Source organism: Stegostoma tigrinum, chromosome 3, assembly GCF_030684315.1.
Source record: "Stegostoma tigrinum isolate sSteTig4 chromosome 3, sSteTig4.hap1, whole genome shotgun sequence".
NCBI lineage: Eukaryota > Metazoa > Chordata > Chondrichthyes > Orectolobiformes > Stegostomatidae > Stegostoma > Stegostoma tigrinum.
The window spans coordinates 722498-746826 of record NC_081356.1 but is presented as its reverse complement, the minus strand read 5'-3'; the positions used below and the strand labels follow the sequence as shown (position 1 = coordinate 746826).

The 24329-nt window shown below is 45.7% G+C and overlaps 1 protein-coding gene across 1 annotated transcript in view; it reads left to right on the top strand.

Annotated features, from left to right (window-relative positions):
- Positions 1-24329, top strand: part of LOC125450680 (A disintegrin and metalloproteinase with thrombospondin motifs 19-like) — a 456336-nt gene that overhangs the window by 281433 nt on the left and 150574 nt on the right. The gene's annotated exons all lie outside the window — the stretch shown is intronic.

Genomic DNA, 24329 nt, shown 5'->3' with positions numbered 1-24329 from the left:
GGGATATGAGCAGCAGAAGTTTGAAGAAGCTAAAGTATATAGAGGGTGGCAGGTGGTAACCATTTGTGAGAACATTGGCAAAGCCAAGTGTGAGGGCAGCAGGGGCAGATCTGTGGGTTTCAAAAGCTAATGGGCTGATGCAGAGCAGAGGAGAATCATGGTGAAAAGAGAAGTTGACAAACTCTATGATGGAGAAAATAGGAAGCTCATAGATCTCCCTGAGGTTGTGTGACCTAATCCAAAGGTATGCAAGTTAGGTGGAATGGTTATGCTGAATTGCCCATAATGTTTAGGGATTTGTAGGTTAGGTGCATTACCCATGAGGAATGCAGGGTTACACGGATAGGGAGACATGCGTCTAGTTGGGATGCTGTTCAGAGTGTTGGTGTGGACATGTTGAGTCGAATGACCTGTTTACACACTTTAGGGATTCTAAAAGATTCTAATGTTTTCAGCCCAAGACATAGTTCCAATGGTGTTTGTGGCTCTTGACAGTATATCTGAAATATGCAGCTGCTTGCCCTCACTTGTAACATCCAGATTATATCTCTTTAAGTAGAGTAACATTCTCTGCAGATGCTTTTGATCAGATGGCAGCAGCTTGTTATCAGACTGAACACTCACTTTGCCTCTTCCAGGTCTGTATTGCTGAAAATGTCCTCAAGCAATGTCAAGGGCCAAGTGCTCTTCTCAATCTGAGCCTTCTGTTTGTGCTGGCACTATGAACGCAGGTGAAACCAGTTGAGTTTACTGCAGCAGGGTTGCTCCAAGTCCAGTCTCGCTGGTATCACACTGCAGGTTGGCTTCTTCATTTACATTGTGGTATTTCAGCCCTGACATCTACATAATTAGTTGCTAATTTTAGTGAAAGCTGTTTCTAATTCTGTACAACTGCATGTTGTTGGCCGTGATTTGGTGTAATAGCTCACACTTCAATGACAGGGTGGGCAACAATGTTACCCAATAGTTAACAAATCCAACAGTTCATAATTTAGCTTTTACACCTGTTTTTCGCTGCATTACTACTACAGCTCCCACCACTATGGGAGAAACAGGCAGGACCCTTTGCTCTTAGTACATGCCCTGAGTGCTTGATTTTGGGCAACCTTATTTGCAATTTTTCTTGATCGACTTCAGGTTTGCCTGGTGACATCTGTCAAGCAGTCACAGTTGATTTTGATTGAAACCAGCAACAGCTTTGTCCATGATAACAAGGTGTAGAGCAGGATGAACACAGCATGCCAAGCAGCATCTCAGGAGCACAAAAGCTGATGTTGAGGGCCTAGACCCTTCATCAGAAATGGGGGAGGTGAAGAGGGTTCTGAAATAAACAGGGTGAGAGGGGGAGGCGAAAAAAAGTTGGATAGAGGAGAAGATAGTTGGACAGGAGACAGACAGGTCAAAGAAGCAGGGATGGAGCCAGTAAAGGTGAGTGTAGGTGGGAAGGTAGGGAGGGGATAGGTCAGTCTGGGGAGGACGGACAGGTCAAGGGGGCAGGATGAGGTTAGTAGGTAGGAAATGGGGGTGTGGCTTGAGGTAGGAGGAGGGGATAAATGAGAGGAAGAACAGGTTAGGGAGGCGGGGACGAACTGGGCTGGTTTTGGGATGTGGCAGGGGGAGGGGAGATTTTGAAGCTGGTAAAATCCACATTGGTACCATTGGGCTACAGGGTTCCCAAGCGGAATATGAGTTGCTGTTCCTGCAACCTTCGGGTGGCATCATTGTGGCATTGCAAGAGGCCCATGATGGACATGTTGTCTCAGGAATGGGAGGGGGAGTTGAGATGGTTCGCGACCGGAAGGTGCAGTTGTTTATTGCAAACCGAGCATAGGTGTTCTGCAAAGTGGGTCCCCAAGCCTCCGCTTGGTTTCCCCAATGTAGATGAGGCCACACCAGATACAATGGATACAACATACCACATTGGCAGATGTGCAGGTGAACATCTGCTTGATGTGGAAAGTCTTCTTGTGGCCTGGGATGGGGTTGATGGAAGAGATATGGGGGCAGGTGTAGCACTCACTGTGGTTGCAGGGGAAAGTGTTGGGTGTGGTGGGACTGGAGGGGAGTGTGGAGCGGACAATGGAGTCATGGAGAGAGTGGTCTCTCCGGAAGGCAAACAAGGGTGGGGATGGAAAGATGTCTTCGGTAGTGGGGTCGGATTGTAGATGGCAAAAGTGTCGGAGGATGATGCGTTGGATCCAGAGGTTGGTGGCGTGTTATGTGAGGATGAGGGGGATTCTGTTTTGGTTGTTATTGCGGGGACGGGGTGTGAGGGATGAGTTGCAGGAAACGCGGGAGACACGGTCGAGGGCATTCTCGACCACTGCGGGGAGGGGGGGGTTGCAGACCTTGAAAAATGAGGACATCTGAGATGTACGGAGTAGAATGCCTCATCCTGGGAACGGATGCGGCAGAGGCGAAGGAATTGGGAATAGGGGATAGCATTTTTGCAGGAAGGTGGGTGGGAGGAGGTGTATTCTAGGTAGCTGTGGGAATCAGTGGGCTTGAAATGGATATCAGTTTCTAGGTGCTTGCCCGCTTTGGAGACAGAGAGGTCCAGGAAGGTGAGGGAGGTGTTAGAGATAGTCCAGGTGAACTTAAGATTGCGATGGAAGGTGTTGGTGAAGTGGATGAACTGTTCAAGCTCCTCATGGGAGCATGGGGCGGCGCCGATACAGTCATCATTGTAACGGAGGAAGAGGTGGGGTTTAGTGCCAGTGTAGGTACGGAAGACGGACTGTTCCACGTAACCTACAAAGAGGCAAGCATAGCTTGGGCCCATGTGGGTACCCATGGCCACCCCCTTTGTCTGTAGGAAGTGGGAGGAATTGAAAGAGAAGTTGTTGAGGATGAGGACGAGTTCAGCTGGGCAGATGAGAGTGTCAGCGGAGGAGGACTGGTCAGGCCTGGAGAGAAGCGGAGGGCCTTGAGGCCCTCTGCACGTGGAATGCAAGTGTATCAGGACTGGAAGACCATAGTAAAAATGAGGTGTTGGATACCGGGGAATTGGAAGTTCTGGAGGATGTGGAGGGCGTGGGTGGTGTCACATAGGAGGTAGGGAGTTCCTGGACCAAGGGGGAGAAAATTGAATCCAGATAGGTGGAGATGAATTCGGTGGGGCAGGAGCAGGCAGAGACACTGGGTCGACCAGGGCAGGCAGGTTTATGGATTTTGGGAAGGAGATAGAAGCGGAAGGTGTAGGGTTGGGAACAATGAGGTTAGAGGCTGTGGTTGGGAGGTCACCTGAGGTGATGAGGTTGTGGATGGTTTGGTTATCGGGGGTGGGGTCATGATCCACAGGGTGGCTGGAGGAGATGTCAGAGAGTTGGCGCCTGGCTTCAGCAATGTAGAGATCAGTGCGCCATACTACCACTGCGCCTCCCTTGTCTGCGGGTTTGATGGTGAGGTTGGGATTGGAGCGGAGGGCTGCATGTTCTGCGGGGGAGAGGTTGGAGTGGGTGAGAGGAGTGGAGAGGTTGTGGCAATTAATGTCTCCACGGCAGTTGGAGATGAAGAGGTCGAGGGAGCGTAGTAGGCCTTGGGGTGGTGTCCAGGCGGAGGGCTTGTGTTGGAGGCAGGAGAAGGGGTCAGCAGAGGGAGGGTTAGGCTCACAGTTGAATAAGTAAGCGAGGTGGTGAAGGTGGCGGAAAAACTGCTGAATGTCCAAACGTGACCAGTATTTGTTGGCTTTGCCCATATTCAAAAACTAGCAGACCATCCACTATAGCCTGCAATCAAGGTAGATCTCTAACCTTCTCATGTTGTTTGCACTGATACACTTTGGACCAGTGGAAATGCCAAGTGGTACACACAACCTTATGTACTTTGTGAAGAGGATCCAAAATGTGCTTCAAAGGTAACAAAGTGTGGAGCTGCATGAACACAGGAGGCCAAGCAGCATCTCAGGAGCACAAAAGCTGACGTTTCGGGCCTAGACCCTTCATCAGAGAGGGGGATGGGGAGAGGGAACTGGAATAAATAGGGAGAGAGAGGGAGGCGGACCGAAGATGGAGAGAAAAGAAGATAGGTAGAGAGGACAGTATAGGTGGGGAGGTAGGGAGGGGATAGGTCAGTCCAGGGAAAATGGACAGGTCAAGGAGGTGGGATGAGGTGGTAGGTAGGAAATGGAGGGGCGTCTTGAGGTGGGAGGAAGGGATGGGTGAGAGGAAGAACAGGTTAGGGAGGCAGAGACAGGCTGGGCTGGTTTGGGGATGCAGTGGGGGGAGGGGAAGAGCTGGGCTAGTTTTGGGATACGGTGGGGGAGGGGGAGATTTTGAAGCTTGTGAAGTCCACATTGATGCCATTGGGCTGCAGGGTTCCCAAGCGGAATATGAGTTGCTGTTCCTACAACCTTCGGGTGGCATCACTGTGGCACTGCAGGAGGCCCATGATGGATATATCGTCTGAGGAATGGGAGGGGGAGTTGAAATGGTTCGCGACTGGGAGGTGCTGTTGTTTGTTGCGAACCGAGCGGAGGTGTTCTGCAAAGCGGCCCCCAAGCCTCCGCTTGGTTTCCCCAATGTAGAGGAAGCCACACCAGGTGCAATGGATACAATATACCACATTGGCAGATGTGCAGGTGAACATCTGCTTGATGTGGAAGGTCATCTTGGGGCCTGGGATGGCGGTGAGGAAGGAGGTATGGGGGCAAGTATAGCACTTCCTGCGGTTGCAGGTGAAGGTGCCGGGTGTGGTGGGGTTGGAGGAGAGTGTGGAGCGGACAAGGGAGTCACGGAGAGAGTGGTCTCTCCGGAAAGCAGACAGGGGTGGGGATGGAAAAATGTCTTGGGTGGTGGGGTCGGATTGTGGATGGCAGAAGTGTTGGAGGATGATGTGTTGTATCCGGAGGTTGGTGGGGTGGTATGTGAGAATGAGGGGGATCCTCTGGGGGCGGTTGAGGTGGGGGCAGGGTGTGAGGGATGTGTTGCGGGAAATCCGGGAGACGCGGTCAAGGGCATTCTTGACCACTGCGGGGGGTAAGTTGCAGTCCTTGAAGAACATGGACATCTGGGATGTGCAGAAGTGGAATGCCTCATCCTGGGAGCAGATGCCGCGGAGGCAGAGGAATTGGCAACAGGGGATGGAATTTTTGCAGGAGGGTTGGGTGAGAGGAAGTGTATTCTAGTTAGCTGTGGGAGTCAGTGGGCTTGAAATGGACATCAGTTTCTAGCTGGTTACCTGAGATGGAGACTGAGAGGTCCAGGAAGGTGAGGGATGTGTTGGAGATGGCGCAGGTGAACTTGAGGTTGGGGTGGAAGGTGTTGGTAAAGTGGATGAACTGTTCGAGCTCCTCTGGGGAGCAAGAGGCGGCGCCGATACAGTCATCAACGTAACGGACGAAGAGGTGGGGTTTGGGACCTGTGTAGGTTCGGAAGAGGGACTGTTCCACATAACCTACAAAGAGCCATGCGTAGCTTGGGCCCATGCGGGTACCCATGGCCACCCGCTTTGTCTGTAGGAAGTGGGAGGAATCGAAAGAGAAGTTGTTGAGGGTGAGGACGAGCTCGGCTTGCCACCCGAAGGTTGCAGGAACAGCAACTCATATTCCGCTTGGGAACCCTGCAGCCCAATGGCATCAATGTGCACTTCACAAGCTTCAAAATCTCCCCTTCCCCCACTGCATCCCAAAACCAGCCCAGGTCTTCCCCTCCTCCCCCCACTGCATCACAAAACCAGCCCAGCTCGTCCCCTCCTCCCACTGCATCTCAAAACCAGCCCAGCCTGTCTCTGCTTCCCTAACCTGTTCTTCGTCTCACCTATCCCTTCCTCCCACCTCAAGCTGCACCTCCATTTCCTACCTACCACCTCATCCCACCTCCTTGACCTGTCCGTCTTCCCTGGACTGACCTATCCCCTCCCTACCTCCTCACCTATACTCTCCTCTCTACCTATCTTGTTTTCTCTCCATCTTCGGTCCGCCTCCCCCTCTCTCCCTATTTATTCCAGTTCCCTCTCCCCATCCCCCTCCCTAATGAAGGGTCTAGGCCCGAAACATCAGCTTTTGTGCTCCTGAGATGCTGCTGGGCCTGCTGTGTTCATCCAGCTTCACACTTTGTTATCTTGGATTCTCCAGCATCTACAGTTCCCATTATCAGTGGTTAAGAGGTTATTTCTTTCATCTATCCACACTTGGATGTAGATATCCTTTACATCTTGAATGGTAAAGATTTTTGCCTTTGCAATTTGAGCCAAAAATTCTTTCAATGTTTGGCATAGGGGCCTATTTAAGGCTTTATTCATATTCTACACATCCACTCATACACTCTGCTTTCCCTGTTGTTACCCTACAACCATGCTGTTCATCCACTCTGGAGGAGTTGTCACTTTCTTGATTGCTCTGTTTGTTTTCCAGTTCTTCTCTCTTGTCTCTCAAACTGGCCTCAGCTGATGCCGAGCTGGTCTTACACAAGATGATATTTTCCTTCAAGACATCTTAACCCTGTGAACATATCTTTGTACTTGGCTTCAGTGTGATCTGTAGCTGATGATTTACTTTGCTATGATATATTGCAAATCCCTTTTGGCATGTTGAAGGCTACCAGCCCATTTTAGACTTTGCTGTGGCTGAGATGAGTGACATTTGGTTGCCCTTTATGATCTGGAACTGAAGAACCTACTTCATGTTGTTGCAATGGCTTCAATGTAGTGCATCCTCATGGCATGAATATGATGCCATCATAACCTTACTTTTGAGGCCTTCAGTTCTATGAATATCATAAAACAGAGAATTTTGGATGCTGGATATTGGAACCGAAACAGGACATGCCGGATAAACACAACAAGTCTGGCAGCATCTGTGAGAAGAAAGCAGAGAAGTGATTTTTGTTTGATGAAGAATCACTGGACTTTAACCGTTAACGCTGCTTTCCTCCCACCAATGTCAGACCTGCCAGGTTTCTCCAGCAATTTCTGTTTTTGTCTGTGAATATCAGGATGTTTTATGGTATTCTCGTGTCTTTCTGACTTTTGAAATCAACCTGATGTTCTCCTTCTGCAGTTCTCATTCCAACAGTCACAAGCCATGTCTCACCTTTGACTGAACGGACCTGGTGTAAAGTGATTCATCAGAATCTTCAATTGTTATATCTCCAGAGCCTACCTGTACCTGCCTGTCATGATTCTTTTTAACCATGCATTTGTGTGGAAAATGATTCAATGAATTGTTGTAAAAATATTTGTTTCCCCATGCCAGACATGCCTTCCTTTTTTGCTCTGATAACAAAGTGTGGAGCTGGATGAACAAAGCAGGCCAAGCAACATCTTAGGGGCGCAAAACTGACGTTTCGGGCCTAGACCCTTCAGAGAAGGCTTTACTGACGAAGGGTCTAGGCCCAAAACATCAGCTTTTGCGCCCCTAAGATGCTGCTTGACCTGTTGTGATCATCCAGTTCCACACTTTGTTATCTCGGATTCTCCAGCATCTACAGTTCCCATTATCTCTTCCCTTTTTGCCCTGTTGTCTTCTGCAGTATTTGCATCCTGCGCTTTGTGTGTGATTGTTCTGCCCTGGGTGCCTAGTACGCCTGTCAGCACAATGCAAGAACTGGTCAGTGCCTCATGGATATGCTCAAGCTGTTGATTCACAACCTCAACACTTCAACAGGCCCATTGCTCTCCTGAATGCAAGTTTGGCTTCTCTCAGTCAGTTTTGGATCTCTTATTCCTAATATGTCCTGACTCTAATTAGCTCATCCTTCAACTGTACAAATTCACTGAAGTTAAGAAGCTGAGTTGATGATGTTGCATACATAATAGTGGCTTTTTATAATTTTGTTCCCTGGTATTGAATACATACCATTCATGTGTACTTACATTTGTTCTCCATTTATACTGGTATGTAAGGGAGAGAGAGAGTGTGTGAGAGTGTTGGGTGGGGGGGAATGGTAGCTTTGCCTTAGCAAAGTTCCTGTGAAGTTCAAGTTATTGGATTGCCTTTCATTGACAAGAGTTTAATACTTTACTTTTCCAAACAGGTTTAAATTGATATTCTATTTGAACAATATGACACTTCTGATTTATGTAACGTCTCACAAAGCACGAATCAGGTCCTCCAGGGCCATTGTTTAATGAGTAACTCAAGTTCATTGCTTCATGTCATGCTTTTCAGTTGCAACGTGCTGTCAAAATGATGGCTTGTTATGATTTTTAGCTGAAATGCTGTGGACTGCTGTAATAATGGATAAAATGCTAGGTCACAGAAACTATTAGATTAGATTCAATAATTACTTGATAGTTGACATTTCAAATGTTGCAGCATTTATCTTCCTGTACTTGTTAACGTGGATTGCTACATTTCACAGAGCAGGTATTTTTACTTGCAAAGAACATACTTTATTGAACTGTAAAAGTCACTAGTAAAGATTTTGGGACAGATTGTTCTGCTCCGAAGCACAGCAATTACAGGAAATATGGGTGCAAGGAATTTGTACCTGGAAGGGAACCTGCCTTATCCATTTCAGCTATTATGCCTAGAAAATCTCCTCCAGTATATTTTTGCAATGTACTACTTTTTTAATCTGAGTCAAATTTATTTTTATAGCATTGGTGCTAAACCTTGAATTTATAAGTAATCAAGGCTAATTTTACCCACTATCTTTATACAACGTGAAGCTGTTTGAATGTCAGTCTGAAAGTGGTAGTGTGACTCACTTGGGGTGAGGAAATTTAGGAGTGGATTGAAATTGTGCAGAATGAGGTAGCATCTGGCATGCCATCTCACATCATTGTTAACACATTTTGAAATCCCAGGCATCACAATATTTGGAAATATCTGGGTGATTGGATGGATTCCTTCGGAAGGTCTTAAACTTAATATGGAAACTTTTTAAAGGGTCTGAGAAAGGGAGTACTGTAATTCAGGTTCATTAAAGTTGATTGATTTCTGTACCAATGTTCCGCGCAGCAGTACAAATGTGCAAGAAAAATCACCACATCCTGTCTGTGGAAATTGGACATATACTGTGACACCATCCAAAATGATCTTTATGCTGGCAATGTTGGATTGCACTCTGTAGAGGTATTAGTCTGTGACCATTCATAATACAATAGAAGCCTCACAAAATATGAAAGAACAAATTGCATTTAAACCCCCCAAAAGCCAGTAGCTGAGAATTGTTGCTAAAATTTTCAGAATCAGACCCATTACCATGTTTAAAGGAACAGAGTAGGGGCATGCAGCCAAACTGTCTTCAGGAGGTGGCTTGGTACTTAATTAGTTGAATGAAGCTGGCAGCCTCCAACTTGTTTAATGTAGAGTACTTATTTCCCAGATCTCTGGAAACACCGGACCCCAGTAGAGATGACGGAAGCAAAAACAGAAATTGCTGGAAAATCTCAGTAGGTCTGACAGCATCTGTGGAGAGAGAAACAGGGCAAATGTCTGGGGTCCAGTGACCATTTTTCAGACCTCATTGAGGGAGATGAGGGAACTGTCCGGGAAATGGTCAGTATTTTTACAGCATGGCTTATGGGCCAGGTCCACCAAATGCACCCTCTTTCTTTGATTCCAACTGTGCCCACCCCTATCAGACAATCTCCTCCTGTCACACAAAGGCCATCTTGTGTCGGGATCAGTCCTACCCTGTATTCTGGGGTCAGGCTCATCATGCTCTGGTGTCCACAAATCAGAATGCTCCATGAGGTTGAACTGCAGCCTGACCTTCCTGGATCAGAATAACCTGCTGCTGGAGGTGGGAATCAAAGCTCCTTCCATGCTTCTGGTTACAGCTGCAGGCTGCCTACCTCTTTCTCCTGCCTGCTCCAGTGTCCTCCTCATTCAAATGGAAATCACATCTGTTGGTCAGACCAGTTTGTGGGAAAATTCAGACCCAGTCACCTCTCCTTATTCCCAAACCCCTCACCCCAGAGCAACCTCCAAAACCCTCTGCTGCCTGTTTCAGGATCTATGATGCAGTTATTCTAAAGTGTAGGTTGATTGTTGTCTTGTTTGGTAATATTAGCATCTCTTTGTAATGCTATGTATCTGTTTCAGTGGTTTGTTTTGGGAAGCCATTTTATATAAGTAAATATTTAACAATCTAATTAATTTAAAACTTTCCACTAGATACCTCATTCAAAACTGGGCCCTTTTGGTAGAACAAGGATCTTCTTTCTACTTTATTGGAGGCAGGGTAGCTGACATCTCAATGATGTTAGTAACAAGCATGTCATTGTTACTTTAACAAAATTGTTCTAAAATAAACATTTCACAATATGTCAAAGAAATGTAGAAAGGAATTTGAATAATTTTTTGTTGTACTCCTCAGGGAAAGATCAATGGTGTTGATGTTCACCTGTCAGCATCTAAAACATAGGCAACCAGTCGGACCAGCAGGGGGAGGGAAGGAAAGGGTCAACATTTCAACTACCCTCACGGATGCCAAGGTCTTTGTGATGTAATTCCTAGACAAGGCCTGTAAAAGAGACTGACCTAGAGGGTTGGTTAAGTATGCAAATCATGCCAGTTGTAATGATCTGTTTTCAGTCTCCTGGAACAATTGGATAGGGCATGACCCTGTACTTACTGAATGCATTTGTATTAGCCACTGTACAGCCCAAACAGGTGGTTCCTTGTAGCTCGAAAGGGAAATGATTCTGTTGTTGTGGGAACAGGAGAATAACGCTGCCATTCATTGTGAGGCCCATTTCAACGTAACTACGTCATTGACTCCCCTTCCCAGCTGATAAACCAGTGAGCTGAGCATAAGATTCAGCCAAAGATTCCTCTGACCAAAATTGACTTTGACCTCTTCATCAACCCATTTTGGGTAAAAGAATCTATTACTTCGAGTGACTGGGAGTGGTTTACTCAACCTCAATCTTTACTGGACCTCAGGAAGAAATGGTGAGAAAGAAAGGAGAAAATGGTTAGAGTGCAGAAAGGAAACCAAAAAGCTTTTCAAAACGGGCATGGAAATAGAAAGTGAGTGACATTTTCTAAAAACTTAGGACTGGATTTTGGGGCTGCACCAAGATTGGGAATGAGGGAGACAAAACAACTCAAAGATATGACAGTGATTAGTGTGTCAGTTTTCCCACACTATTCCCAGCACCAACTGTATTCACCTTCCTTCACTCATCACTTTCTTCTTAAGGGCAGTTAGGAAGGAGCAATAAATGCAAGTGGATGTTGAGAGTTTCACAGGGGGCATAGGCTGCGTACAATGCCTAGGGACACACCAGATGAAGTGAGATTGGTACACAGTGGGCACTCACTCATTGCTGCCCTGAGGAATTCTACCAGAGCCGCAAAAGCTGCAGGGCTGCAGAAGAAGCTTGACTACTGTGATGCGGGATACTCTGTTGCCAGGATGGTGAGACACCACACCCCCTCCCAAATGCTGCCAGTGCACTGACAGCGCATTCTAACTTTTGTAGCCATACGGTAATCAGCGCATTGGCAGTGTAAGGGATCTTGTCATCCTGACTTTGCTGCAGTAGAAGACCAAGGTTCAAGGCTGTGAGGGTCCATCCTCCAATAACCAAGTTCAAAGATGGTAGTACCTGGCAATGAGGGTATGACTCTTGGATTTTGGATCCAGTGGTGATGAGGAGCAACCTGATCCACATAAAAGACCAAGCCCTGATCATCACAATGGCAGGGCAAAGGAATGAGAGGCTGGGACAGCCCTGAGAATGTAGCTGCTCCATAGGATCTATTGGTAAGGAGGAAGCAACCCAGAAATGACCAAACCTCAGGTCTGGAGGAAACTGTGTTCCTGTGGTAAGTGTTTTTAGATATCTGAGCTCCTGTTGACAATACTATGCCTCCCAACACTTCTACTTCCTCAATATACAGATGGTTCCTGCCCACAACAGAAGCTCTTGCCATGTGTGCACTCACTCTCCTGCTGTTGCCATGCCGCCTTCATCCTTCAGCCCAGGCTTCCATAGATCTTCACATCACTCTCCACAATTACTAAGTAGTTCCACTGGGCAGGGCTATTCTTGTCCTTCCCTTTTTTTGGGCTACTTGCCACTTCTAATTCTAGAATGTCCTCCTACATGCTAGTGTTATGCTCCTTCTGCAGTGATGCAATTTCTTGCTGAGACAACTTCTGAAGCTTTTACAGAAGCTTCAGACAGAGGCTCTGAGACAATGCCATCAATGCTACCTCCTCAGTAGGACATGGATACGGTAACACATCACACATCTGAACACTGAATCTGGTGTGATAGTGTTCGGGTTAGCCTTCCAAAACCCTCTTCTTTTTAAATTCAATCGGGGATGTCGGCATTGCTGCCTGGATAAGCATTTATTGCCCATCCTGAATTAAGACTCAACCACCTTCATTGTGAGTCTAGAGTCACATGTAGACCAGACCCGGTAGGGGTTGTGATGCCTGAGCACTCATATCCAGGAAGTGCGCAGCCTAAAATATCAAATCACTTACTAATGTTGAGATGCACATCTGACCAGAGGTTTTGCCCTCACGATGGAGTGCTATTTGATTTTGTACACAAATTAAGACTATTTGTGTGAACCAGATAGATTTCTTTTTTCTGAGAATTATTCATGGTCATTGTTGTTTGCTTGAAAATGCTCATTAATGTCCTTCAAGGAAGGAAATCTGCTATCCTCATCTGGTCTGGCCGACATGTGACTTCAGACCCACAGATCCACCCTCAGTTGCTGTCTGAGATGGCATAGCAAGCTTTTCAGTTGTACCAGTCGCTACAAAGATTCAAAGAAATGAAACCAGACAGACACTTGGCACTGACGTAGGCACCAGAAAAGACAATGGCAGAAACAGCCCTGTCAACACAGCAATGTCCTGCTCACTAATATCTGGGAGTTAGTGACAAAATTGGGAGAACTGTCTTACAAACTAGTCAAGCAATAGCCTGACATAGTTATAATCACAGAATCATATCTTACAGATAATGACCCAGACACAGCCATCACCATCCCTGAATATGTCCTGTCTCACAGGCAGGACAGACCCAGCAGAAGGGGGCGGCACAGTGGTATACAGTGGGGAGGGTGTTGCTCTGGGAGTCCTCAACATTGACTCCAGACCCTATGAAATCTCATGGCTTCAGGTTAAACATGGGCAAGGGAACCTCCCACTTATTATCGCATACCGTCCTCCCTCAACTGATGAATCATTCTCAATGTTGAACAGCACTTGGAGGGACCACTGAGGTTTCAAGGGCACAAAATTTATTCTCGGGTCAACCACCAAGAGTGGCTCAGCAGCATTACTACTGGTCGGGTCCTAAAGGACATAGTTGCTAGACTGGGCCTGCAGCAGGGGTGAGGGAACCAACAAGAGGGAAAAACATACCCGACCTCATCCTTACTAATCTGCCAGCTGCAGTTACATCTGTCCATGACAGTATCGGTCAGAGTGACCATCGCACAGTCCTTGTGGAGACAAAGTCCTGCCTTCACATTGAGAATAACCTCTATCGTGCTGTGTGGCACTATCACCATGCTAAAATCGGACAGACTTCACACACATCTAGCAACTCAAGACTGGGCATCCATGAGGCACTGTGGACCATCAACAACAGCAGGATTGTACTCCAGCAGAATCTGTAACTTCATGGCCCAGCATGTTCCCCAATCAACCATTACCATTAAGTTAACACCTACTCAACAATAACCTGCTCAATGATGTCCAGGTTGGGTACCACTATGGTCACTCAGCCTCTGATCTCATTTCAGCCTTGGTTCAAACATGGTCAAAAAAGCTGAATTCTAGAGGTGGACAGCCCTTGATATTAAGGCTGCATTCGACCAAATGTGGCATCAAGGAGCCCTGGCAAAGCTGGAATCAATGGGTATTGGGGCAAAGTCTCCGGTGGTTGGGGTCATGCCTGCCACATGGGAAGAGGGCTGTGGTTGTTGGAGGTCAATCATCTCATCTCCAGGACATCTCTGCAGGAGTTCCTCAGGGTAGTGTCCTCAACCCAACCATCTTCACCTGCTTCAACAATGACCGTCCCTTCATCACAAAGTCCAAAGTGAAGATGCTCACCAATAATTGCGCAATGTTCAGCTCTATTCGCAGCTCCTCAGATACAGAAGCAATCCAAGCACAACAGATCTGGACAATACCCACACTTGGGCTGACAATTGGGAAATACCATATGCATCACACAAATACCAGGTTGTGATAATTTCCAATGAGAACATAGAACTGAGAACAGTACAGCACAGTATAGGCCCTTCGGCCCACAATGTTGCACTGACCTATTATCCGACTAGGATCAAGCTGCCCTGCATACCCTACATTTTACTATCCTCCATGTGCCTGTCCAAGAGTTGCTTAAAAGTCTCTAAAGTATCTGACTCTGGAGACTGAGTGAGAGAAGGTGAGGTGCTGTAGCTGCACAGGAAAGTTCCCAGCATAACATATGGTTATGCAGACTTTGTAGGTTTACCATGATTGACAGGGATAATTTAATTCAGATTAGCTCAGCCCCTCTGAGCCAAGATGAAGGATGTAGCCTGGATGTCAGTCCGAGGTGCCTAAGCTATCACATCCAGAAAATGCACAGCTTGAAATATCTAATCACGTACCAGTGATGAAGATATACATCTGAGCAGAGCTTGTGCCATCACAATGGAGAGAAACTTGATTTTGTTCAATAACTCATACCACTTTCCTTGTCCTTTCAGCAATAAAAACAGTGTCATGTATGTGGCTTCAAATATTAATTACCATAAAGTGTATAGAAATGTACATTGTTCTTAATGACAGTTTGAAGGCATCCCTGGGACTCACTCAGTGCTCCATACAATGATCTCAGAAGAGGTGGAAACATGTCATCTCCTTGTCTTTTCTGCTGGCCAAGGTAGATATAAAGGTTATCCTCACCCTGGAGATATCCATAGGGGCATCACAAGAGGCTTCTGGATTGCACCATACTCGATGCTGCTGGACAGAGGCTCCGATTATCAAAAGAGCCAAACACACCGATGACAATAGCCATTTTCAGGACCAGAAGACAATAAGACATAGGAGTGGAAGTAAGGCCATTTGGCCCATCAAGTCCACTCCGCCATTTAAATCATGGCTTTGGGCATTTCAACACCACTTCCCTGCACTCCCCCCCCCCCCCCCCCCCTCCGTAGCCCTTGATTCCTTTTGAGATCAAGAATTTGTCGATCTCTGCCTCGAAGGCATCCAACGTCTCGGCCTCCACTGCACTCTGCGGCAATGAATTCCACAAGCCCACCACTCTGGCTGAAGAAATGTCGTCTCATTTCAGTTTTAAATTTACCCCCTCTAATTTTAAGGCTGTGCCCACAGGTCCGAGTCTCCCCGCCTAACAGAAACAACTTGCGTCCACCCCTTCTAAACCATACATTATGTTGTAAGTTTCTATTAGATCTCCCCTCAACCTTCTAAACTCTAATGAGTACAATCCCAGGATCCTTAGCCGTGCATCATACGTTAAACCTACCATTCCAGGGATCATCCATGTGAATCTCCGCTGGACGCACTCCAGGGCTAGTATGTCCTTCCTGAGGTGTGGGGCCCAAAATTGGACACAGTATTCTAAATGGGGCCTAACTAGAGCCTTATAAAGCCTCAGAAGCATATCGCTGCTTTTATATTCCAACCCTCTTGAGATAAACGACAACATTACATACGCTTTCTTAATTACGGACTCTACCTGCAAGTTAACCTTCAGAGAATCCTGGACCAACACTCGCAGATCCCTTTGCACTTCTGATTTGCAAATTTTCTCACTGTTTAGAAAATAGTCCATGCCTGTATTCTTTTTTCCAAAGTGCAAAACCTCACATTTACTCACATTGAATTTCATCAGCCATTTCCTGAGCCACTCTCCTAAACTGTCTAAATCTTTCTGCAGTTTCCCCACCTCCTCAGTCCTACCTGTCTGTCCACCTATCTCTGTATCATCAGCAAACAACACCAGAATGTCCCCAGTCCCATCATCCAGATCATTAATATGTAAGGTGAACAGCTGTGGCCCCAACGCTGAACCCTGCGGGACACCACTCGTCACCGGTTGCCATTCCGAAAAAGAGCCTTTTATCCCAACTCTCTGCCTTCTGTCAGACAGCCAGTCCTCAACCCAAGCCAGTAGCTCACCTCAAACACCATGGGCCCTCACCTGGCTCAGCAGCCTCCCGTGAGGCACTTTATCAAAGGCCTTTTGGAAGTCTAGATAGATAACATCTACTGGGCTTCCCTGGTCTAACATACTTGTTACCTCTTCAAAGAATTCTAACAGGTTTGTCAGGCACAACCTCTCCTTACTAAAACCATGCTGACTTGTTCTAATCTGACCCTGCACTTCCACGAATTTAGAAATCTCATCCTTGACAATGGATTCTAGAATTTTACCAACTACAGAGGTTAGGCTAATTGGCCGCTAATTTTCCATCTTTTTCCTTGATCCTTTCTTAAACAAGGGAGTTACAACAGCAATTTTCCAATCATCTGGGACTTTCCCTGACTCCAGTGACTTTTGAAAGATCATGACCAAAGCCTCTGCTATTTCCTCAGCCACCTCCCGCAGAACTTTAGGATGTAGCCCATCGGGGCCAGGAAATTTATCAATTTTTAGACCCTTTAGCTTTTCTAGCACTTTCTCTTTTGTAATGCCTACCGTACTCAACTCTGTCCCCTGGCTCTTCCTAATTGTTGGCATACTACTCATGTCTTCCACTGTGAAGACTGATGCAAAGTACTTATTAAGTTCTTCAGCTATTTCCTTATCTCCCATCACTAGCCTTCCAGCTTAAATTTGGAGCAGCCCAATATCTACTTTTGCCTCTCGTTTGTTTCTTATGTATTGGAAGAAGCTTTTACGATCATTTCTAATATTACTAGCTAGCCTACCTTCATATTTGATCCTCTCCTTCCTTCTTTCTCTCTTTGTTATCCTCTGTTTGTTTTTGTAGCCTTCCCAATCTTCGGATTTCCCACTGCTCTTGGCCACTTCATAGGCTGTCTCTTTTTCTTCGATATATTTCCTGACTTCCTTTGTCAGCCATGGCTGTCTAATCCCACCCCGGATAATGTTTCTTTTCTTTGGGATGAACCTCTGTACTGTGTCCTCAATTACACCCAGAAACTCCTGCCATTGTTGGTCTGTCTTCCCCGCTAGGCTCTGCTTCCAGTCGATTTTCATCAATTCCCCTCTCATGCCCCTGTAATTACCTTTATTTAACTGTAACACCATTACATCCGATTTTGCCTTCTCTCTTCCAAACTGCAGACTGAACTCTACCATGTTATGATCGCTGCCTCTGAAGTGCTCCCTTAATTGAAGGTCTTTTATAAAGTCTGGCTTATTACATAGCACTAAGTCCAGAATAGCCTGCTCCCTTGTGGGCTCCATCACAAGCTATTCCAAAAAGCCATCCAGCAAACATTCCATGAATTCCCTTTCTTTGGATCCACCAGCAACATTATTCACGCAATCCACCTGCATATTGAAGTCCCCCATGATCACCGTGACCTTGCCTTTCTGACATGCCCTATTTATTTCTCGGTGCATCTTGCACCCCTGGTCCTGATCACTGTTAGGAGATCTGTACATAACTCCCATTTTAGTTTTTTTGCCTTTGTGGTTCCTCAATTCCACCCACACAGACTCCACATCTTCTGACCCTGTGTCATTTAGTGCCGTAGATTTAATTCCATTCTTAACTAACAAGGCAACCTCGCCCCCTCTGCCCACCTCCCTGTCTTTTCAATATGTTGTGAATCCTTGGATGTTTAACTGCCAGTCCTGAGCTCCCTGCAACCATGTCTCTGTGATGCCTACCACGTCATAATCATTCAAGAGGATTTGTGCTGTTAATTCATCTACTTTGTTGCGAATACTACGAGCATTTAGATAAAGTGTCTTAATGCTAGCTTTCTTATCATTATTAGAGAGGTTGGAAATCCCAAGATGTCTTAAGCTATCCTTCCTTTTTGCTGTATTCCTAGTCTGCCTCGAGCTTAAATCCACCTGTACACATGCTATCCTGTTGCTTATCTTTCCATTTAACTCCATACTCCCTGTCTCTTTCACTTTCCCTTCCCCCTGACTCACTAGTTTAAAGTCCTACTGATCACCCTATTTATCCTTTTCGCTAGAACACTGGCTCCAGATCGGTTCAGGTGGAGACCGTCCCAACGGTACAGATCCCCTCGGTTCCGAAACTGATGCCAATACCCCATGAAATGGAATCTCTCTTTCCCACACCAATCCCTTAGCCATGTGTTTACTATCCTAACTTTCTTATCCCTATGCCAATTAGCACGTGGCTTGGGCAGTAATCTGGAGATGATGACCTTTGAGGACCTGTACTTCAATTTCTTTCCTAGTGCTTCATTATCCCTGAACAGGTCCTCTACCCGAGGTTTGCCTATGTTGTTAATCCCAACGTGGATCACAACAACTGGATCCTTCCCCTCCCACTCCAATAAACTTTCAACCCGGTCAGAGATGTCCCGCACCCTGGAACCTGGCAGGCAACACACCATGCGGGACTCCTGATCCAGCTTGCACAAGATACTATCTGTCCCTCTAATTATAGAATCCCCTGTAACAACTACCTGTCTTTTTGCTCCCCCGTCTTGAATGGCCTTCTGCTCCACGGTGCCGTGGTCAGCTGGCTCATCCTGTCCACAGTCCTTTACCTCATCCGTACAGGGAGCAAGAATCTCATATCTGTTGCTCAAGGTCAAGGGCTGAGGCTCCTGCACTCCTGAACTCAGAATCCTCCTACCTGCCTCACTTACAGTCACACCTTGAGCCTGAGCACTTTCTGAATTTGAGTTATTTAATCTACCGGGTGTGACTGCCTCCTGAAACAAAGTGTCCAGGTAACTCTCCCCCTCCTGGATGAGCTGCAGAGTTGGAAGCTCAGATTCCAGATCATTTACTCTGATCTGGAGTTCTTCCAGGAACCAACACTTGCTGCAGATGTGGTCGCTGCCGTTCACAATGGGATCAGCCAGCTCCCACATCTTACAGCTACAGCACATCACCTGTCCAGCCATTACTACTTATTTAGTTAACTTTTACAATTTATGTATTAAATAATTTCTAGTACTTCTCTGCTACACTCTTTTTCAATTAAGCAATTAAACTTTTAATAAATTACACAATACACAAGGGTATAAATTGAAAAGCCTTGCCTTAACATCACACGAGAGTCCTTCTCGGTTAAAGCTCCCACTCTTTCTGCTGCTGGAACAGGAATGGAGGCCTCCGACGGTCAAGGTAGGTATTTCCTAATCTTTAAAGCAGAGACTCACCCACCTGTAGGCCTCTGAACGATGCTCCCGCTCTTCATGCTGCAAGTCTGTGGACTTTTAATTAGGTTAGAAGAGGAGGGAGGGAGGCCCTACTGTGTAGGACCTGGGGCTTCGAGGTAAGTGCTTAAATAATGGTCAGTTACCTTCCCAACTGTCTCTCGCCTCCCGCCGCCTCCCCCGAAGAAAAGACTGCCGGTCCCGAGGCAAGCGCCCAAATAACGGCCACCCACCCTCCCAACCGCCCCTCAGCTCCGACCCCACCCCCGCCTGGCTCCCGCTGCTCTCCGCTGAAGAAAAGCAGCCTTATCCTTGGTGAGACAACCTCAGCCTATGCCTGGTTCATGGGCTATCTGCTGGGAACATTATCTGGGATGTCTGCTCCACGCATCTCTCCATCACCTGTGTGACTAATGGCTCCAGACTACACATTGTAACATGCAAGCTGTAAAAACAGTGCACAGTTTCTGCACGCACACCAACTTTCTCCATGAGGGATATTATCATACCTAACTCCAGAATATTCTTCTGCATTCTCATGATGTGTTTCTTTTTGAGTGATGTAGTTTCTAAATGCATTCGCAATCTCATTGAGGCGAGTGTGTCTGTGCTGATAGACAGTATGCTTGTAAGGTGTGACATGCCATTTGTGTTTGGAATTTCTCTGCTTGGGCTCTCTTATTACCATACCATAAACACATGGATGATAATGAATAGTGTAGGTTAGATGGGCTTCAGTTTGGTTTCACAGGTTGGCATAACATCGCGGGTTGAAGGGCCTGTACTGCGCTGTATTTTTCTACGTTCTGTGTTCTACTTTCTGTGTTCTATGTTCTATGTTCTCTGTTCAGCAGCTTTCATTCTCACTTCTGTCAAGAACACTTTACTACACCAGCTAACAATTTCAAATTTAACAATGCTTCCAATCCCAGTGACCAAACAGGTAGATGAGAGTAAACCGGCTGATGTGGTGTATATAGATTTCAGCAAGGCGTTCGATAAGGTTCCCCACAGTAGGCTATTGTACAAAATGCGGAGGAATGGAATTGTGGGAGATATAGCAGTTTGGATCAGAAATTGGCTGGCTGAAAGAAGACAGAGGGTGGTAGTTGATGGGAAATGTTCATCCTGGAGACCAGTTACTAGTGGTGTAGCGCAAGGGTCGGTGTTGGGTCCACTGCTGTTTGTCATTTTTATAAATGACCTGGATGAGGGTGTAGAAGGATGGGTTAGTAAATTTGCAGATGACACTAAGTTCGGTGGAGTTGTTGATAGTGACGAAGGATGCTGCAGGTTGCAGAAAGACATAGATAAGCTGCAGAGCTGGGCTGAGAGGTGGCAAATGGAGTTTAATGCAGACAAGTGTGAGGTGATGCACTTTGGTAGGTGTAACCGGAAGGCAAAGTACAGGGATAATGGTAAGATTCTTGGTAGTGTAGATGAGCAGAGAGATATCGGTGTCCATGTACACAGATCCTTGAAAGTTGCCACCCAGGTTGACAGGGCTGTTAAGAAGGCATACAGTGTTTTAGCTTTTATTAATAGAGGGATCGAGTTCCAGAACCAAGAGGCTATGCTGCAGCTGTACAAAACTCTGGTGCGGCCGCACTTGGAGTATTGCTTACAGTTCTGGTCACCGCATTATAAGAAGGATGTGGAAGCTTTGGAAAGGGTGCAGTGGAGATTTACTCAAATCTTGCCTGGTATGGAGGGAAGGTCTTACGAGGAAAGGCTGAGGGACTTGAGGCTGTTTTCATTAGAGAAAAGAAGGTTGAGAGGTGACTTAATTGAAACATATAAAATAATCAGAGGGTTAGATAGGGTGGATAGGGAGAACCTTTTTCCTCGGATGGTGACGGTGAGCACGAGGGGGCATAGCTTTAAATTGAGGGGTGAAAGATATAGTACAGATGTCAGAGGTAGTTTCTTTACTCAGAGAGTAGTAAGGGAATGGAACGCTTTGCCTGCAACAGTGGTAGATTCGCCAACTTTAGGTACATTTAAGTCGTCATTGGATAAGCATATGGACGTACATGGAATAGTGTAGGTTAGATGGGCTTGAGATCGGTATGACAGGTCGGCACAACATGGAGGGCCGAAGGGCCTGTACTGTGCTGTAATGTTCTATAATCTATAATTCTATAATCTATAATAATCCAGTAGTGGTTACTTTTCAAATAACTCATGTTTGCAATTTGCACTGAGGTGGCATTTATTCTGCTGGGAAAGTAGCAGTAATGATCAGGCTCATATACACAGTTGTTATAATCTGAAATCTATCCCAGCCAGAAAGCAAAATGTGCTCCTGAGATGCTGCTTGGCCTGCTGTGTTCATCCAGCCTCACATTTTATTATCTTGGAATTCTCCAGCATCTGCAGTTCCCATTATCTCTGTGAAACATCCCATCTGTGTTACATTATGAGGCACGTACTCGAAAGATTAATTTCTTACTGAGACCCGAAGGTTAGATTGCTCAAGGTCCTTTTAATCATGATTTGACTGTTTTTTGTAATATAGCATTGGAAATTTTAATTGATTATCATACACTTTCAATTTCCAAACCATTTAGTATTTAATGAATGGTCTGCCTGTTTGCTACCACAACTGTCTCTCGGCTCCTGCCGCTCTCCGCCGAAGAAAAGACCGCCGGCCCCGAGGCAAGCGCCCAAATAACGACCACCCACCCTCCCAACCGCCCCTCAGCACGAGGGGGCATAGCTTTACATTGAGGGGTGAAAAATTTAGGACAGATGTCAGAGGTAGTTTCTTTACTCAGAGAGTAGTAAGGGAATGGAACGCTTTGCCTGCAATGGTAGTAAATTTGCCAACTTTAGGTACATTTAGGTCGTCATTGGATAAGCATATGGACGTGCATGGAATAGTGTAGGTTAGATGGGCTTCAGATCAGTATGACAGGTCAGTATAACATGGAGGGCCAAAGGGCCTGTACTGTGCTGTAATGTTCTATGTTCTATGTTAGGGCAAGTTGCTAAACTGTAATTTTTATATTAAAACCCATTATAGTCCTAAACCAACTTGCCCCAAATTTCTCATACTATTACCAAAACCTACTACTTATCTCCTACCTGCTGCTAGCCAATCCTACTTCCCGTTCCAACCCTGACCATCACCAACATGCCGTTTCTGACTATTATGCTCATCAACTTCGACCCTGACCCTACACCCTTACATTCATGTAGTACATAGAAGTACATTGATTAAATCAGTGCTCATCACAGCTACATCATATCTGCATTTGCTTAGAAGACTTGCACAATATAAACACGTTAAGCAGTGGGAATGATTTTTAAAGGGTAGGCACATGTGGTTCCTTCATCTTCAAGCTGAGATGTAACATGTAATAATGCACAAAATCACTGAAACCATAAGCCGTAGGAGCAGAATTAGGCCATTCAGTCCTTTGAGTCTGCTACGACATTCAATCATAGCTAATACGTTTCTCAAACTTATTCTCCTGCTGCTCCCTGTCACCCTCGATCCCCTTACTCACCAAGAACCTATCAATCTCTGTCTTAAAGTCACTCAATGAATTCGACTATGCAGCTTTTTGCAGCATTGAATTCCACAGATTCACTACCCTCTGGCTGAAGTGATTCTTCCTCATCTCAGTTCTAAAAGGTCGTCCCTTCACTTTAAGGCTGTGCCCTCAGGTCCTAGTTGGTCCTGCTTGTGAAAATATCTTCTCCACATCCACTCTATCCAGCCCTCCCAGTATTCTGTAAGTTTCAATCAGAACACCCCCCCCCCCCACCCCCCGCCACCATCCTTCTAAACTCCATGGAGTACAGACTCATGGTCCTCAACTATTCCTCATTTGACAAGTCCCTCATCCCTAAGATCATTATTGCAAACCTCTTCTGGAGCTTCTCCATTGCCAGCACATCACGGGGCCCAAAACTGTTCATAATATTCCAAACTGCTCCCTTCCACCTATCTTTACATCATCTGCAAACCTGTTCAAGCATTTGTCTTTATACATTATTTCCCATGACAAATAATTAAAACTTCTCTCTTGCCATCATTCCTAAAAACTCAAGTCTTTGATATTTTATCAGAATTTGTCTACCATAGTTAATACATGGAGGTTAAAGTGCAAAAGAAAACATTTTAAATAGAACTGCTTGATTGACTCGCGACAAAAAACTTGTGTGTTAATGTTCTATTTTTACAGTGCTTCCTTCAGAATTTTCAACAACATTAATTATTTACACAGGTGCTTGTTTGGAAAACAGTTCTTCTCAGGCTCAAACTGATGAAAATTTATAACTACCAATGCAAAAAATTGCAGTAAATTTTCCAGTGTGCCAGTGTGGTTTGCCTGCCCTTTTTTATAAAACAAGCTAGAATTAGAAATCAGCATGTGGTTTTATGGATAAACATGAACATATCAAAAGCTTTTGTTTTTTCACAAGAACTGAAAAATATATCGAAATCTTCTTATTTTGCATCTTAACAGAATTCCACAGCATAATATTTTTACTGTGTTCTCATGCAGCAAAGCATTGAATAAAAAAAGACATTTTGGTTGTAAACATGAATTTTTGTTCATCAGAATGATTGCTTTTTATATTGGGAAGCAGAACAGATTTGTGGGTATATTCGCATGTAGCATTTAACATACACAAAGTCAGTTGACACTGCTCGTGGGCCAAGAATCACATGGAAAGAACTTAGACTTACGTCAGGACATTTCCACAACAATTGTGACATTTTCCTCGTTGTAACAAGTAACAAACTATTTATAAATGAAGTTAAGGGACGGTTTATGAAAATGAAATGTTTATTCCTGGTCTGTGACAGGACTGTTTGATGGACTTCTGTAAAATTCAATCGCAGGATGTTTGCACAGAACTCCATAGAAGGTGATCAGAGATAATGGGAGCTGCATATGCTGGAGAATCTGAGATAACAAAGTGTGGAGCTGGATGAGCACAGCAGGCCAAGCAGCATCTTAGGAGCACAAAAGTTGACGTTTCGGGCCTAGACCCTTCATCAGAAAAGGGGGATGGGGAGATGATTCTGAAATAAATAGGGAGAGAGGAGGAGGTGGACCGAAGATGGATAGAGTAGAA